The 16,580-nt window shown below is 39.4% G+C and overlaps 1 long non-coding RNA gene across 3 annotated transcripts in view; it reads right to left on the bottom strand.

Moving 5' to 3' along the window:
- Positions 1–350: 350 nt before the first annotated feature.
- LOC115516385 overlaps positions 351–16,580 on the bottom strand; it is a 36,110-nt gene continuing 19,880 nt past the window's right edge. For all 3 annotated transcript variants that reach the window (XR_003969533.1, XR_003969530.1, XR_003969531.1), the window contains exons 2-5: positions 14,099–14,183; positions 7,874–8,007; positions 1,258–1,361; positions 351–1,022 (exon numbers count right to left, since the gene is read on the bottom strand). This is a non-coding gene — a long non-coding RNA (uncharacterized LOC115516385). The remainder of the gene's footprint in view (positions 1,023–1,257; positions 1,362–7,873; positions 8,008–14,098; positions 14,184–16,580) is intronic.

The following is a 16,580-nucleotide window of genomic DNA, read 5'->3' on the forward strand; positions in this document are numbered from 1 at the left end:
GTTTTTCTTTTAAGTATTTCTCAATTTCCCCACTTCCTAATGTTTCCCTATACCTGAACATAAATGGGAAAGTTAGGACCCAAGATGAAACGTTTTTGTCCTGCAGTAAGATCCAGCACATTCTAATGGATGTTTACTTGGCTGTTTTAACTCCAGATCAATTCCCATGAATCTGGGGCTTCTATCAGCCATAATTATTCTCCCTTCTAAATAGTTTACAGTCTATCACTATTTTAGTGATACAGTCTATCACTACTTTAACAGAAAATAGAAACTTTTCTATTCATGAATCTAATATTTCTGTGAGATACATGGTAAAAATGAGCACAAAAGAAAAGTTCCTTGTAATGTTGCATTTATAAAAACATTTATTTTGTGTACTAGGTGTGCCTAGTAGGGCTTTTTGTAAATACAGTTGGCATGTTCAGGAGATAAGTTTTAAACCGTGATAAACTTGAATTTGTGAAATAATGAAATACATTAAAAATGAAACATAGCATGATAGTTCAGTGGTTGAGAGCAGGACATTCTGCAGTTCAGTTCCTGAGGCTCAGTTTCTTCATCTGTAAAATGGGAATAATATTAGTGTCAGGCTCATGAGGCTACTTCAGGTACTGAGAGAAGGCCTATATGGTAGTTAGCACAGCACAGTGTATTCATTTTCTATAGCTGCACAACAAATTAACACATACTTAGTAGCTAAAAACAATAGCCATTTATCATTTCACAGTTTCTACAGGTGAAGGCATGGCTTAGATGGTCCCTCTACTTACAGTCTCACAAGACTGCAAGCAAGGTATCATCTGGACTGTGTTCCCATCTGGAGGCTCAACTGGGGAAGAAATACCTTCCAAGTTCACTCACATTCTTGGCAGAATTCATTTCCTGGCAGCTCTAAGATCAAGGATCCCAGCTTCTTCCTGGCTGTTGTCTGGAAACTGTCCACAGTTTCTCACCATGGGGTTTTCCCCAACATGGCCGCTTATCTCATCAAGCCAGCAAGGACACTCTCTAGATTGAGTCTTCCAACAAGACAGAGTCTTTATTATGTAATCAATCACAGAGGGGACATTTCGTCACCTTTACTATATTCTGTTGGTTAGAAGCAAGTCATATGTCCTGCCCACACACATGGGTAAACACCAGAAAGCAGGGCTCACTGAGGGCTACATATGAATCTGTATGCCACAAATACCAAAGTGAATGAATAAATAAATGTGTAAATGAATGAAGAAATGAGTGAATGTGTATACCAACCTGGGTATAAATGGAGTAAGCCATAGCCTCTCAGACATCAGCAAACATAGATAGTTCTAAATCCAGGATAAACAGGTGAACAATGGACTCTGTAGGTAACTGCTCTGTTAAAGTCATAAGAAAAATAAAATAAAAACAGAGAGGAAGGCAAACCATAAAGAACTCTTAAATACAAAGAACAAACTGAGAGTTGATGGGGGTAGGAGATGGGTTAAATGGGTGACAGGCATTAAGGAGGGCACTTTTCGGGACGAGCACTGGGTGTCATATATAAGAGCTGAATCACTGGGTTCTACTCCTGAAGCCAAGACTACACTGTATGTTAACTAACTTGAGAATTAAAAAAAAAATAAAATTCAGTTTAAATTTTTTAATTAAATTAAATTTAAAAAATAAAGTCATAACACAAGTGTTCAACCTTTGTGAAAATAATATATTGAAGAGTTATGGGACATGGACTCCCAGGCCCAGAGAATGTCAGTGTAAGATCTCAAGGATGGTGGGGAATGGCATCCTCAGGGAAAATTAGGGGTTTTAGTCCCTTAATTAACTTTAAGGTGATAACCTTCTTATAATTGAAGCAAGAAAAGAAATGAGAAGTGAAATAAAATGGTCAAATGTAGTTACAAAAAATTTTAAACTTCTAAACAACAAAGTAACAATAAAAACAAAAGAATATTCACCACAAATGGGAAACTGTTATCATCTTCAACCATATGAAAATTTATGCAAACATATTTATGAACATTACCAATTCAAACATATTTATGGGTAAGTGGGCAGAGGATGTAATTATGTGATTCAGGCACAGAGTATATTATTAGTAAATTACATTTGAAAAAAGTTTAAATTTCATATGGATGGGACAGAAACATTACAAACAAAATTTTTTTTAAGTACTTATCTATAATTTTTGTTTTACTAGCTGATCACTCTGACATGAGAGAGTAAACAGTAAAATAAATTGCATTTGTATTATTAATTTTTTAATGTTTTTTATTATTTTTGAGAGAGAGAGAGAGAGAGAGAAAGAGAGCAAGCAGGGAAGGGGTAGAGAGAGAGGGAGACACAGAATCAGAAGCAGCTTCCAGGCTCTGAGCTGTCAGCACAGAGCCCGACACAGGGCTCAAACTCACAGACAGCGAGATCATGACCTGAGCCAAAGTTGGCCGCCCAACCGACTGAGCCACCCAGGCACCCCACATTTGTATTATTCACCACAATTGTCCCAACTTGTAACTGACCCTCAGTGGATGGGTATTTGATGATAATTAACTCTCAGTCAGCAGTAAGAGAGTTCATACGGATGACTGCAGTAGCCAGATCATCAAAAATTTTCATATTTAGGGTCATATTAGTATGAAACCAATTTAGGGGATGGGAAGCTATTTAAATTTCTTTTTAATTTACTTCCACTACCCTCATAGCTGAAACACATTAGAACAGATCCAGATCAGACTCAAGAAGAACAAAAATATTAGTCAAAAGGACTAGATACTCCACAGGATGAGAATCTGCCTAAGAATGAAGTCAGTGCCTTTATTTTAATGAATATTCTTAAGACAAGACCTTGACCTCTAATGGCCTCCTCCTTTGTTGCTGGCTTACAGATGTAGCAAGGCAAACACCATTCCTGGACTTGGCACAGAAGCAGTGAGGCAGGTAGGTTTTCTGCTCTTTCCTCTCCTGTAGGCCTGTTCTGGGTCCACAGGGGGCATTAGTTTTGATGCCAGTGATAATGTGCTAATACATTTGTCCACACGTGTCATTGAATCTTTTCAGGAGTAGGTTATAGCATATCCCTTGTCATGGCCAGGAATGGAAGAGCCAACAATTAAATGAATGACAGTGAGCACTCACTAAATATATGCTGTTGCGAGTAATGTATCTTCAGTGGGAATGAGGCAGATAAGGATCATTTGTTCCTGGAGTCTAGATGTGCTTTCTTGTGGTGTCAGGGAGGCAGGTACTGGGGACAGCTGCAGGGGAGGGTGGTAGTAGGCAGCCCAGCCAGATGAACATGGCACCTGAAGATGGTGGTGACAGATGGGCAGCAGATAGTGTCTGGGAGGTCTGACAGCCACAGTCAGGGCCTGTGTTTGCAAACACAACTCCAGGCTGGCTGGCTCTGGGAGATCTGGTAAGCTCTTCAAACCAGTGCCACCCACCACCCCCACTCATCAAGGGCAGGGTATTCAATGGGGGGTGGTCGAGGACCTGAGGCAGTGCTAGGGGCCAGGAAGGTAATATGGTAATGGGACCAGGAAGGTAATAAGGGTCAAGAGGGAAAGCGGGGAGGAAGTCACAGAACCAAGCAGGCTGCTCTCGGAAATGTACTGGTACAGTATGTCTGGTGAATCTTAAGCATGCATGCCTGCACCAGTCTTTTTTGGACTGTAAACTTTTAAAATGCAGTGATCAAATCTATGTAGTTCTCCACAAATAGTGTGTAACACTATAAGCAATTAGGTGGTTAATATTTTTAAGATGAAGAAGATGATGCCCAGTTTAAAGAAATTAAAACTGGAAATAATATATAATATATATTTTCTGGGTGTGGTTTATGCCAGAAAGATGACCTGGGGCTTCAGTTCTAGGCACGTACCTCAAGAAGAGTCCTTAGCCATACATTGAAAGATTGGTAAAATAATGTACATTTATATAATATTTTATTGAGGTGATATTCACATAACATGCAATTAACCATCTTGAAGTGTACAATTCAGTGGCATTTAATGCATTCACAATGTTGTGCAACCATCAAGTCTCTCTAGTTTCAAAACTTTCTCATCACCCCAGAAAAACACTCCTTAAGTAATCATTCCTCATTCTCCCCTTCCCGGTTCCCTGGCAACCTCTAAACTGTTTATGTTGAAATAGAACAATTAAAGCATGTAGATAACATTTTTTTAATGATTCTCCACTTTATTGACTTGTTTGATTAATCTATTAACTATTGATCTAACTCAAGCCGGATAAGTGTGCTATCCTTACAGCTCTATTATTTTTGTGTATTTAGTTGCCTGCCTCCCACCCCCAGGCACTGAGTGCTTTGCAGCAAGGTGGTGTTCGAGGTGCCTGTCTGTCTGTGGGTCTACAGCACCTGGTACAATGTCTGGCATACAATGTGCTTCATATTTGTGGGATTACTTCACATTACCAAGAAGTCAATTAATTTGTCTAAGGACTTACAGCTAGTAAATTATGAGTCACAAGTTAAGCATAAGTCTCTCTCACCACGCACTAGGTCGCAAATGGGGCCTGTCTGGGAGGCAAATTTAGACAGCATTCATACTAGACTTCATACTGAGGAGGGTTAACATGTACCCAGTGCTGTTCTAAGCCTTTTTCAAGTACTACACTGTAATCCTCCTAACAACCATACAAGGTAAATAGTACTATTAGCCCAGAAATTCTGGAGTGGGAAGTGGCGATGCCTGAATCCAATCCAAGTTCTATAGGCTTTGAGGAAGACTTTGAGTCTATGAGTAGCTTAGTCAAATGCCAGGAAAGACCATCATTTTATTATTTTAGTAACAACCTATGGGACTGGTTTTAGAGAAGAGGAAATAGGTATGATAGCTGAAATGGAGCCCGCTCTAGAGTTTGCCCTCTTACACACACACGTGCACACGTGCGCTCACGCACGCACACAACCTTGGATTGTGTCTTATGCTTGGTTATAGTTACTGTGGAAGATGCCATTTTTATGCTTTTATGCTGTTAGGTACCACTGCATTTTGCAGGTACAACCATGTCTACTCTAAACTTAATGCTGCTGTCTCCCTGCTAGGTCCCACTGCTTTTCAGGGCTTCCCCATGCCTGTGCCTCTCTGGGAACCACTGCCCTCTGCATTATCACCAGGGCATCCACTCCTCTTCTGGGCACCACCACTGCACTTATGCTGGGTGCCACCTCAAACCCCTAGAGCACCAGATGGGCCAATGCTGCTCAGAGGTCTGTGGCACAATGGAGAATACCTTTCCATTTTCTCTCTGCATCAGATGTTACCAAAGTAATATTGGCTAGCTCTTCAAAGTCTCAAGAGGTTTGGGTAAAAATGGGTCTTCTAGTTTCTATTCACAGTCCTCTCTCTCTTCCAGGACCCAGAAATGAGTCCATGGAAATCTGGGCCTGGGGCCAATGTGACTGACCCTGAGGTACTTGAGTCACTACTCTGCTCCAACACTACGGCTTGTAACTGAGCTGTGCTTTTTCCACTTGACTCTCCGCCCCTCTTTGTCTCAGGCAAGGTTAGATGATTCTGAATTCTAGAGGTGGGGACATTTTTAGCCTAGAGCTGGGACTCCATCTCACTTAGACTCAAGACCAAGTGTGGAAGTAAGTGACAAAAAAACACTTTGAGACTCTGTAGGAAATGGAGCTCAGGATTTGGTGAACGCTTGATGTCAAAGACTTAGCACTCATTTATATTCTGAATCTCTGCAGGAAAGTGTTGTCTTTTGTTCAGAAATTTAGGGAGTTCTATAAAGGGAGATAAAGAAAGTATGAGAAGTGTAATTTTTAAATCTAGTGGCTTAATTTCTATCCTGTCCTGTCATTATAGAATAACATTAGTGGGCTTATGCTTACTATACCACTTTAAGCCTTGGTTGAAACGTACTTGTTAAGAAATCCCTCAGAGCAGAACACCAGAAAGGGCTTCTCTGCTGGGTTCAGATGAAGTAGGATAAATTCTGATCCCTCATGGTTTAATTGCACATGTGGGGACATAGGGAAACCCAAATGAGTATTCTAAATTTCTGTAGGGAAGAGTTAGGGGTGACTGTTACATTATTCACCTTTCTGCTTATCTACATTCTCTAATTTTCTGTAACACACATGTATTGGTTGTGCAGTTAAAAGTGAAGTAAAATTAGGGGTGTCTGGGTGGCTCAGTCCACTGAGCGGCCAACTTTTGATTTCAGCACAGGTCATGATCTCACAGTTTGTGGATTTGAGCCCCACATCCAGCTCTGTACTGACAGCACAGAGCCTGCTTGGGATTCTCTCTGTCCCTCCTCCGCTTGACACAGTGCAGATAAATTTAATAAACTTAATAAACTTAATAAATAAATAAATAAACAAATAAATTTTAAAAAATAAATAAATAAAAGTGAGATAAAGTTAAACAAGGATGAATACTCTTCAGTCAGAGTTGACATCCAGTGCCCTCATGGCTTAGTCCTCCTGTAGCCTTCAGCATTCTCTTTGAGTGAGGAGTGGAAGTGCTAAAGGGAAGGAGAGGACCTCTGGTCAAATCTCTTCTTTTGCTCCCTCTGCTTTACCACTGGGCAAATGGTTATACTTGGTACCTCATGAAAGCCTTCTCTGTGTATTGAACACTCCCAGCTGTTATGTTAGATAATAATAATAATAATAATAATAATAATAAATATTTCTGAGGCTCTTACAAAATAAATAGGCTGGTTGTTGAATGAGTGTTGACCCAAAATAAAAGTAAAAGGCTTTAAACAAGTGTTTCTCAGTGTGCCTTTCTGTTATCCATTTTTTGATGTGATCTTAAATAAACAAAATATTTCTACCCTAAACATCTCATTTTTTGACTCAAAATCTTTTAGTAAGTTTTCTTCCAAAAGTATATGGAATTGGACTGACTTTGGTGTTATTGGGTGTTTTTCCTTTTTCCAACCTGTATAAGAACTTATGCATATAATTATTGTGAACTGAGTAGGAAGTAAGCATTTTAGAATCTGAATTAAAGTATCTCTTTAATAACTGACTTTCTCTAATGCCTCTTTACATCTTTTGGCCACCATTTTTATCATCATCATCATCATCATCATCACCACTGCAAACATCTAGACTGGGCTTAAAGTTTCCAAATCATTCCTATCCACAGTATCTCTCTTAATAGTTGCCCTATGATCCCCATGTTATTGGGGGGTAAACTGAGGTTTCTGGAAACTGAAGGACTTTCCTGGGATCTTTCAGCTAGTTGGGTCCAGAGCCAGGCTTCAATCCCAAATCTGCCAGCTCTACATTTTTTATTTATTCTACCACGCTGCTATTCCATTTCCTTCGTTGCTGGATTTTAGTAGTGGTGGCGTTTGACTTGAGTCCAAAAATTGCAAATGAAATCTTTGAGTAGCTATCTTTATCACAACTCCAAGAGAATAAGCCAGGGGTACAAACTTAGTCTGAAAGGAGCCCTTCTATCTTATTCCACATCTGTCCACCCTTTTAAATCTAGCATCAAATCCTAAAGACATGCCTTTGAAAAATCAAAATTGGTGGGGTGGGGGCTGGAGGTGGGGAATAAAGTCAGTTTTATAATTTTCTCTAAAACTCTATTATAATTGTTCCAAAGTAGCTAATGTCTCTCTCCAGTTACTAGTGTTTAAAATATTTGAAAATATGCACTATGAATAAAATGGTCCATTTAGAGAAAGCAAGCCTAAACAATAGAGGGTGAGGCAGTATCCAAAAGGAGAATCAAACTATTAGGCTAGATTGAAATTCTGGATTTGAGGGTTTCAAACCTGCGAGGTATCTTGCCTCATAAGCACATAGGAGTTAGGGCATATGTCTGCCTTATGTATGTTGTACGCAATATTTGACACATATTTAGGCTGTAAGTTATTATTTACTTACCTGAAATTAAAATTAGCTGGGCATGCTGTATTTTCTCTGTCAACCCTACCATAGAGATCAATCCACAGGGCAACCTTGGGCCAGGTGCAGAGAATATTTGCTTGGGAACATTCCTGATAAGCCAGGAGCTGGACCTGGGATGATATGAGCAAGTCTGGATTGAGTCCCAGGTTGTACACATATATCTTTTTCATGTGTTTCATCATCTGCTTGGGCCTTTTGTCTTTGAAAGTCTCTATAAACTGTGCCTAAATACTATGGCATTAATCATAAGACCCCTGAAGTATTTTCATATTGTATGTAATAAATGCCCATATACTTAGTATTTAAAACCAGAACCACTTACTGCAATATTTAGTTAAAATTACAAAGGGAGTGGGGCACCTGGGTGGCTCAGTCAGTTGGGCATCCTACTTTGGCTCAGGTTATGATCTCTCAGTTTGTGGGTTTGAGCACCATGTCGGGCTCTGTGCTGACAGCTCAGAGTCTGGAGCCTGCTTTGGATTCTGTGTCTTCGTCTCTCTCTGCGGCCCCCCTCAAAAATAAATAAATATTTTTAAAAATTTTTAATTACAAAGGGAATACAAATAAAGCCATCGTTTTGTTAAGGTGTATAAGTCTACTTACCCACGTTCTTACACGTATGTTTGCTGAGTCAAGACTTTCACTGATAAAGTATTTCAAGTAGCTGCTAAAGGAAATGCATTTAAAGAGTTAAAACTCACATACATTTGGGCTAAATACCTATAGTCATTATTGTCTCTCACCTGAATGCCTTTTATTGATGTGATGTCACAAGTGGCTCTGATTGCTGGCAATAGCTTCCTTAACATGCTCATGTGTTCTAAATCGAAAGCTAAATTTTTCAGACCCTTTCCACAGGAGTGATTTGAAGCCAGCTGAAAGAGCAAATGATATTTGGGGGGGGAGGGGGGAGGGAGGAGGCAATGACAGAAACTGGTGAATGGAAGGTGGTGAGTCACTGGCCTTCATGGGCACCCACCTCCATGTTTCCACACACTTATCACTAGCTTCCCAGGTAACCAGAGCTTACCACTTGGGTGTAGTCTTATGGGCAAAAATGGCTAAAATGAACTGAAAAGGCAAGGACAGTAATAGTAGCGGTAATAGTGGCAAGGAGAATCGGTGCTGAGGTATATTGGGGAGTAAAATCCCTCCTCAACGCCCGTGGCCTTTTCTGGCCCAGTGTGGCTTGTGTGATGATTCTATCACTCTTCAACAAACTTCTAACACTGTCTCTTATACTCATGAAATCATCAACATTGTTTTTCTTGTTATTTATTCTCTACCTCCTTATTTCATAACTGCATAATCTCAGTTCATGGAAATGACCAGAGAATTCTCAAAACTAATTCTATCCCACTTTCTCCAACTCACCTGAATGTGGTGTTCTGAAAAATTTACAGAGCCACATCCTTGTCAAAGAAAAGTAGCATTTCTGTGGCAAGGCAGCCAATCTCTCTTATTTGTAACTCAGCATGAGGCCATTATTTAAAGCTTAAAGAAGAAAATTTTCACATTGTTCCATTTTATGACTTAAGCAGATCAACTGAAGGTATGGGCAAATCATGTCTTTCCTACAAAACTATCATGAGAAACCAGAGGGGGCCACTCTAAACAGCCTTATCTGCAGGAAATTTAAAGAATGAAATCTACTTCTAAAACTGTTCCTGTGTCAGACAGATACACTGTTTGTAAGATATCCCATCTCTGAAAACTTTGTAGAGAAAGGTATTCTTCTTCCTCATTCTGCTCCAAATCATTTTCATGGAAGAGTGGGTCTAAGAATGTAGTAAGAAAAATCCAGTGGTCTCTAAAAAGGCTTCTTTCTCGTGTTCAGAGCCTCCCTGCCCAGTCCGCTGTAATGTTCTTTATCCCAAGTAAACATAGCTAAGCATTTGCAAAGACCTCAGGGAATTCAAAGCTCTGAGAGGGGGAATTTTATTTTATAACTTAATTTATTTAATGTAATTTTAAATAATACATTCACATGGTTAAAAACTTAAAATGATATAAAAATGTATACACTGAGAATCTGTTTCGCCTCCTTTTCCCATCCACTCAGTAATCCCTGATGCCCACTCCCACCCTATAGATTAGCACTTGCATTGCTTTCATTTTTTTTTAAGTTTATTTATTTTGAGAGAGAGAGAGAGAGAGAGAGAGCGCAGGGGAGAGGCAGAGAGAGAAGGAGTGAGAGAATCCCAAGCAACCTCCATGCTCAGCACTGAGCCTGATGCAGGGCTCGGTTTCACAACCCTGAGCCGATATCAAGGGTGGGACTCTTAACCAACTGAGCCACCCAGGCACTCCGCATTGGTTTCTTAAGGGGTCTTCCACTTAAGGGGTCTTTTTATGCATATACAAGCAAACATTAATACATATTCTTATTTTTCTAGATTTCTTATATGGGAGGCAACATACATGTTCTGCAGCTTGCTTTTTTCATATAAAAATATATCCCAGGGGCACCTGGGTGGCTCAGTAGGTTAAGCGTCCAACTTCGGCTTAGATCATGATCTCACAGTTCACAAAATTGAGCCCTGAATTGGGCTCTGCACTCACTGCATGGAGCCTGCTTGGGATTCTCTCTCTCCTCTGTCTCTGCCCGTCCCCTGCTTATGCTGCTCTTTTTTTCTCCCAAAATAAATAAAGAAATAAACTTTAATATATATGTATATATATTAAATGTATATATGTATACACACACACACACACACACATATATACACATGCATATATATAGCTCCTGAAGACTACTCTATATCAGTACATAGACAGCACTTTTTAAACCATATAGTGCCCTTGTTGATAGATGCTCAGGATGTTTTTTTAACTCTTAGTATCACAAACAATCTGCAGCGAACAACTCTGGCTTGTGTGTCCTTTTGTACGTGTACAAGTATATCTGCAGGATACAGATACTTCATATAATTTTGATTAAATACCTCTGTTTTGGGGCACCTGCGTGGCTTGGTTGAGCATCTGACTTCAGCTCAGGTCATGATTTCATGGTTTGTGAGTTCAAGCCCCGCATCAGGCTCTGTGCTGACAGCTCGGACCCTGGAGCCTGCTTCGGATTCTGTGTCTCCCTCTCTCTCTGCCCTTCCCCCAGTCACACTCTGTCTCTCTCTCAAAAATGAATAAACATTTAAAAATTTTAAGAAATACCTCTGTTTTAACATTTATCAAAGAGTGGTGTGTGTTTTAGTTTGTGCTATCTCCTCATTATTTTATGAGCTTCTAGAAGGCAGAACCGTGTCTCATTCATCTTTGCATCCACAGCCCCTACCATACTACCTAGCATGCTAATGTTGAATACAAAATAAACTTCCTAGTGTAACTATAACCTTGAGAACATTAAAGTAACCCCTCAACTTAAAAGGCTGAGATCTAGGGTATAGATGAAGAGGCACTTCTAAGTTTCTATTTTAGGGATGAAAATGAGACTTATAAAATGCCAGGCCAAATGAAAATATTGAATAAGGAGTAGAAGTTTCAAGGATGAGGATGTCTCTTCAGATCCAGGAACTAGGACAATGTCATGTGTGTTTTCTGGGTTATCCACATGCAGAGAAGCTTAATGGTAAAATAGAGAGGGAGCCTGGAGGACTCCTGCCTGGTGAAGATCAGCCAGGAATGTCAGAGAACAGTCCTTCCCTAGCAACCCGGACCAAGACAGGGTGTAAAGGTGAATGCACACCTGGACTGGAATCCGAACAGAGAAGTGTGTGTGTGTGTGTGTGTGTGTCTGTGTAACATGGTTCTAATTCACCTTCTTTTCCATTTTTATGACAGTCTATGTGAATGGCTCTTAATTCTGCTCTGCAGCCCCCTCACTTGTCTGGAAAGCTACTAGCGAAGAGACTTGGTGAAAACTCAGACTTTTCCTAAACTGACGGGCAGCCATACTTCCCAGCTCTTTCCCTCCCTGCCCCGGTGCTGTCCCTCCCCAGCCATCACTGCTCTCCCAGCTCCTAAGTCATAGGGGCACTCTCTCTGCACTAGGTCATCGCTAACCATCCCTGCTGCCCCTCAACTGTGTTTAATCAGGTTTGAAGAGATGGAATGGCAGGCAGATACGTAACACACAGAACTCAGCTAAGCCTGTTTCCAAAATCCCTGCCTCTCAAAAACTTTCAGTGAAAAGTAAACTGGTGCAATGTTTTGGTTGTACCAATAAGGTGGCAACAGCATTCAAAACTTGTGAACGTGTGTTTTTATATAGCAATTTCACTTCAGGCAATTAATTCTATGAATACACTTAGAAAAACACAAAAATGTGCACGTTTGCTAAAGTATTATTTGAAAAAACAGAAAGACAAAAAATAACTTCAGTGTCCATCAATATGGGAATGGTTATATCCATGATAGCATATTGTTTGGTATCCTGTGCAGCTGCTAGAAGAATGAAATAGACTCCTATGTAGGGAATGGAATGATAGCCAAAAACACTGCTAATCAAATAAAAGCAAATTCAGAAGAGTAGATATATTATATGATTTATTTGTGACTTAAAATAACACATGCTTGCATATGAATGTAAAAGTCTGTTAATTGGGGTGCCTGGCTGGTTCAGTTGTAAAGCATGTGATTCCTGACCTCAGGGTTGTGAGTTCAAGCCCCACATTGAGTGTAGAGATTACTTAATTAAGAAAGGGAAAAAAATTTAAAGCCTCTTAAAATATATGAGAAACTTGGGGTACCTGGGTGGATCAGTCGGTTAAGCTTCTGACTCCTGAATTCAGCTCAGGCCATGGTCTCACAGTTTGTGGGTTCAAGCCCAACATTGGTGGTGCAGAGCCTGCTTGAGATTCTCTTTCTCTCTCTGCCCCTCTCCCTCTCTCTCTCTCAAAATAAATGGATGAACTTTTTAAAAAATACGAGAAATTATTATTAATGGCTACTACTAGAGAATGGGATTGTGGGAGGCTAGGAAGCAAGAAACAATTTTTTAAAAATTCTATATGCTGTTTGTATTGATTACAAATATGATTACAAATATTGATTACAAAATATGATTAAACCTATTAATTCTTAGGTTCCTATGGTGTACAGATTACACAAGATTTAGTGATCATTTCTTACTTAGAAAAGCCACTACTTTAAAAATCCTCCAGCCCTTCTTCGACCTGCCCATGGAAGTGGCAGCCGTCTCCTACTCGGGATCATGGCCGCCCTCAGACCTCCTGTGAAGCCCAAGATGGTTAAAAAGAGGACCAAGAAGTTCTTCTGGAAACAGACCATAGATAAGTCAAAATTAAGTGCAACTGGTGGAAACCTAGAGGCATTGACAATATGGAGTTCTCAGAAGATTCACGGACCAGATCCTGATGCCCACCGTTGGTTATGGGAGCAACAAGAAAGCAAAGCACATGCTGCCCAGTGGCTTCCAGAAGTTCCTAGTCCACAACATCAAGGAGCTTGAAGAGCTGCTGATGTGCAATAATATCTTACTGTGCACAGATGGCTCACAATGTCTCCTCCAAGAACTGCAAAGCCATTGTGGAAAGAGCAGCTGAGCTGGCCATCAGAGTCACCAATCCCAATGCCAGGCTGTGCAGTGAAGAAAATGAATAGACAAACAACTTATGTGCATGTTGTATTTGTGTTAAAAAAACCATAAAACCACAAAAGAAAAGAAAAGAAAAAATAAGAGAAAAGAAAAGAAAACGAAACTCTTCCAAAGAGTTCTTTGTGGTTGTGATTGACTTTAATTGAGGTTCACAGAACCAGCTTTAGCTTTGTGGACATAAATTAAAAATTCAACACATTTAGAAAACTAGGTAAAATTTTCTGGGATTATAAAAATCAATGTGTTTAGCCTTCAGACTGATGAGATTGCCAATAATTTTTTTAAATGTTTATTTATTTTTGAGAGAAAAAGAGACAGAGTGTGAGTGGGAGAGGTGCAGAGACAGAGGGAGACACAGAATTCAAAGCAGGCTCCAGGCTCTGAGCTGTCAGCACAGAGCCTGATGCAGGGCTTGAACCCACAAACTGTGACATCATGACCTGAACCAAAGTAGGACACTCAATCAACTAGTCACCAGGCACCCCGAAATTGCCAACAATTTTAATATCACTCTTGACTGCCCACAAGTTTGTGTCATATTTTACAAGGTCAGGGAGAAGTGAAGAAGATGCCCCCATATTGTGTAAGTGTCCTATTGCTAAAGAAGAGACTGCTTAGGGCCAACTTACACAAAACAGCGGATTCTGATATTAGGTTTTCAAATCCTGATCATTGGAGCCATTCAGTCTCTGTGCCTGATCCTGAAGAAACAACCTGAGACAAGAAGCAAGAAGATGAGAAAACGTCAAGGAAAAAAAAAATTGGTAGATACAATTGTCAATAGATTCAAACAGGCTCTTTGGAGGCAAGTCTTTAACCAAGAATCTTGAACCTGCCAAAATTTCCGGGCCACCTGCCTTTTCCATGACTTCCTGTTGCTAAGATGATGATGTCTTAGGTTACTAATCTAATAAGGTTTTTCAGGGCCAAAAAGTTTTAGCAATTTGCCTTTTTATTCTGCAGTGTAGGAAACAAAGTCATGGAATGCCTTATTTGATTCCTCTTCACTCTGGAATAGTATTTTGTGTTTGCAAATGTAGAGAAAACTACATTTTCTTGGTAGTAAGATGGTAGGTCTCTACTGGAAGCTAATAGACATAACAAGCAAATGGATAATTCATCTTGCTGTGACTATAACCAGGTCTAGTTTAGGGAAATAATCCAAACATGAAATTCATAAACAATCTTAAGGGATCTTCAGGACCAAAGCATACTTTTGAGGTTAGCCCCCAAACCTTTGAGAACTTCCATTTTACAACTAAATGCTGAGGCACAATAACCATTAAAAAGATCAGCAGATGAGTTAGAAATAGCAGAAAGTAAGAGAAAAAGTAGTCATGTAGCAATAATTATGCCTTTGCTTGCATAATTCACTTATTACCGAGCAATTCATCTTCAATTATAAGGATGTAACTTTCTAAGAAAAGTTTGCTTTCACAAAGTGAATAGGTTCAAAGCGTGTTCGGTAATTTAATTTCAAATATATGTGTTGGTGTAATTAGGGGCTTTCAAGGCACTAGCCTCCGATATTTAGATCCAGGTATCCAGAAATAAAGTATTTTGATAACTAACTTGAAGTCCAAATGCACATTGGCCCCAATTATTGGAATAATATGGGTGACAGTATATTTTTGAACCCACTCTCCAGATAACTTGGACATAAATATCCAACAGAAGTTCACAGAGTTGGGATACCTCTTCAGATTCATTTTGGTGTAGAATATTTTCTCCTTTGAACCACTAATCAATTTTATTATGTGCAGTTTCTACAAGTCTATTTGCCCCAATGTCTTAGCATTATAGTACCCTCTCATCAGAATATTGGTTGGATTCCCTAGTGTGAATCACTTATCCAGTTGCTCGCCTGATTTATTCACATGTTTTTGAGGTTTGTGAAATGTGGCAGATAAACAGGTTTATGCTGTGTGCAGCTTGGAGGGCGGCCAATGTCTGTCTGCCTATACAGTATATTTACTCTCGTTCCTCAAATCTCTCTCCCATACAAAGAAGCTGTACTTTAAGACTCAAATCAGTGTAGAATGCATCTAGTAATGTCACTGCAGAAAACAGCAGGTGCTCATCCTCTCATTTGCAGTGATTCTTGCAGTGAAGAAAGTGAATCAATGATTCACCCAATGGACAAAGAAACGTCACAGTGAATATTTGGAAAAGTCAAATGCAGGAAAGGACCATTCTCATCTAAAGGTGTGCTCTGATTTTAGAAAGTAACCCCCCCCCCCACAAGAAAATCAGGAATTTTGCTGAAGTGCTCTGATTGTACCTGCAGTAAGCAATGGCATGTTCCCTCTCTCCCTGCTTCTTCTCTTTTATTGCTTTTGTGTTGTACTTCTAAAATAAATATCAATAAATCATTGCAGTTAGATACTCTAATATAGACAGAAATGTACTTGACTCCCTACAGTCATTACAATTGGAGGGGACTCTGATTAGGATGCTTTACTTAATTAAGTGATATCGTCTAAAGAGAGTTCTTCCCTCCATTTTCTGTTTAACAGTCTTATAAAACACCAACAGAGGAAATTCATTCTGTTGTTTGCTTTCCTTATTGTAAATGGTTTATTCTCATTCATAGTTTACAGAAGATGTCGTGTTAATGAAATGGCTAATAAGCCAAAGACTGGTTCAGCTGCATACAGAGCCTTGTTCAAATCAGCTCAAGCTATAGCAGCCTTGAGAACATTTTCTCCCTCAGTCCCAGAAATATATTTTAAAAATTTTTTACAAGATCTGTAACATAAAATTAAGATGACTCAAAAGAAATTTTATTTTTCTGAGAAATCGTGCTTCCTCTGGTTTATGTATGGTTCAGCAGAGACCTTAAAAATCTGTTTCTTTGAAAAAATAGGAAAAATTGGGCAAAGAATAAGCAATCCTTATGCATAAGATGTTATTTTTGAGGCACTTTAATTTTACTGAAAGAAGTCATTAAATTTGGATTGCCAATACAAATATGATTATATATGTTTTCTAAATAAAATGTTATTATGTTGCAACTGAACTCATCCATTTATTGTTTGTTTACCTAATGCTCAAACGCATGTTTTATTCATAGATGTCTGGGAGAAAAAAAAATTTTGCTTGATAATCACA

This window comes from Lynx canadensis, chromosome B3 (genome assembly GCF_007474595.2).
Source record: "Lynx canadensis isolate LIC74 chromosome B3, mLynCan4.pri.v2, whole genome shotgun sequence".
Taxonomy (NCBI): Eukaryota; Metazoa; Chordata; class Mammalia; order Carnivora; family Felidae; genus Lynx; species Lynx canadensis.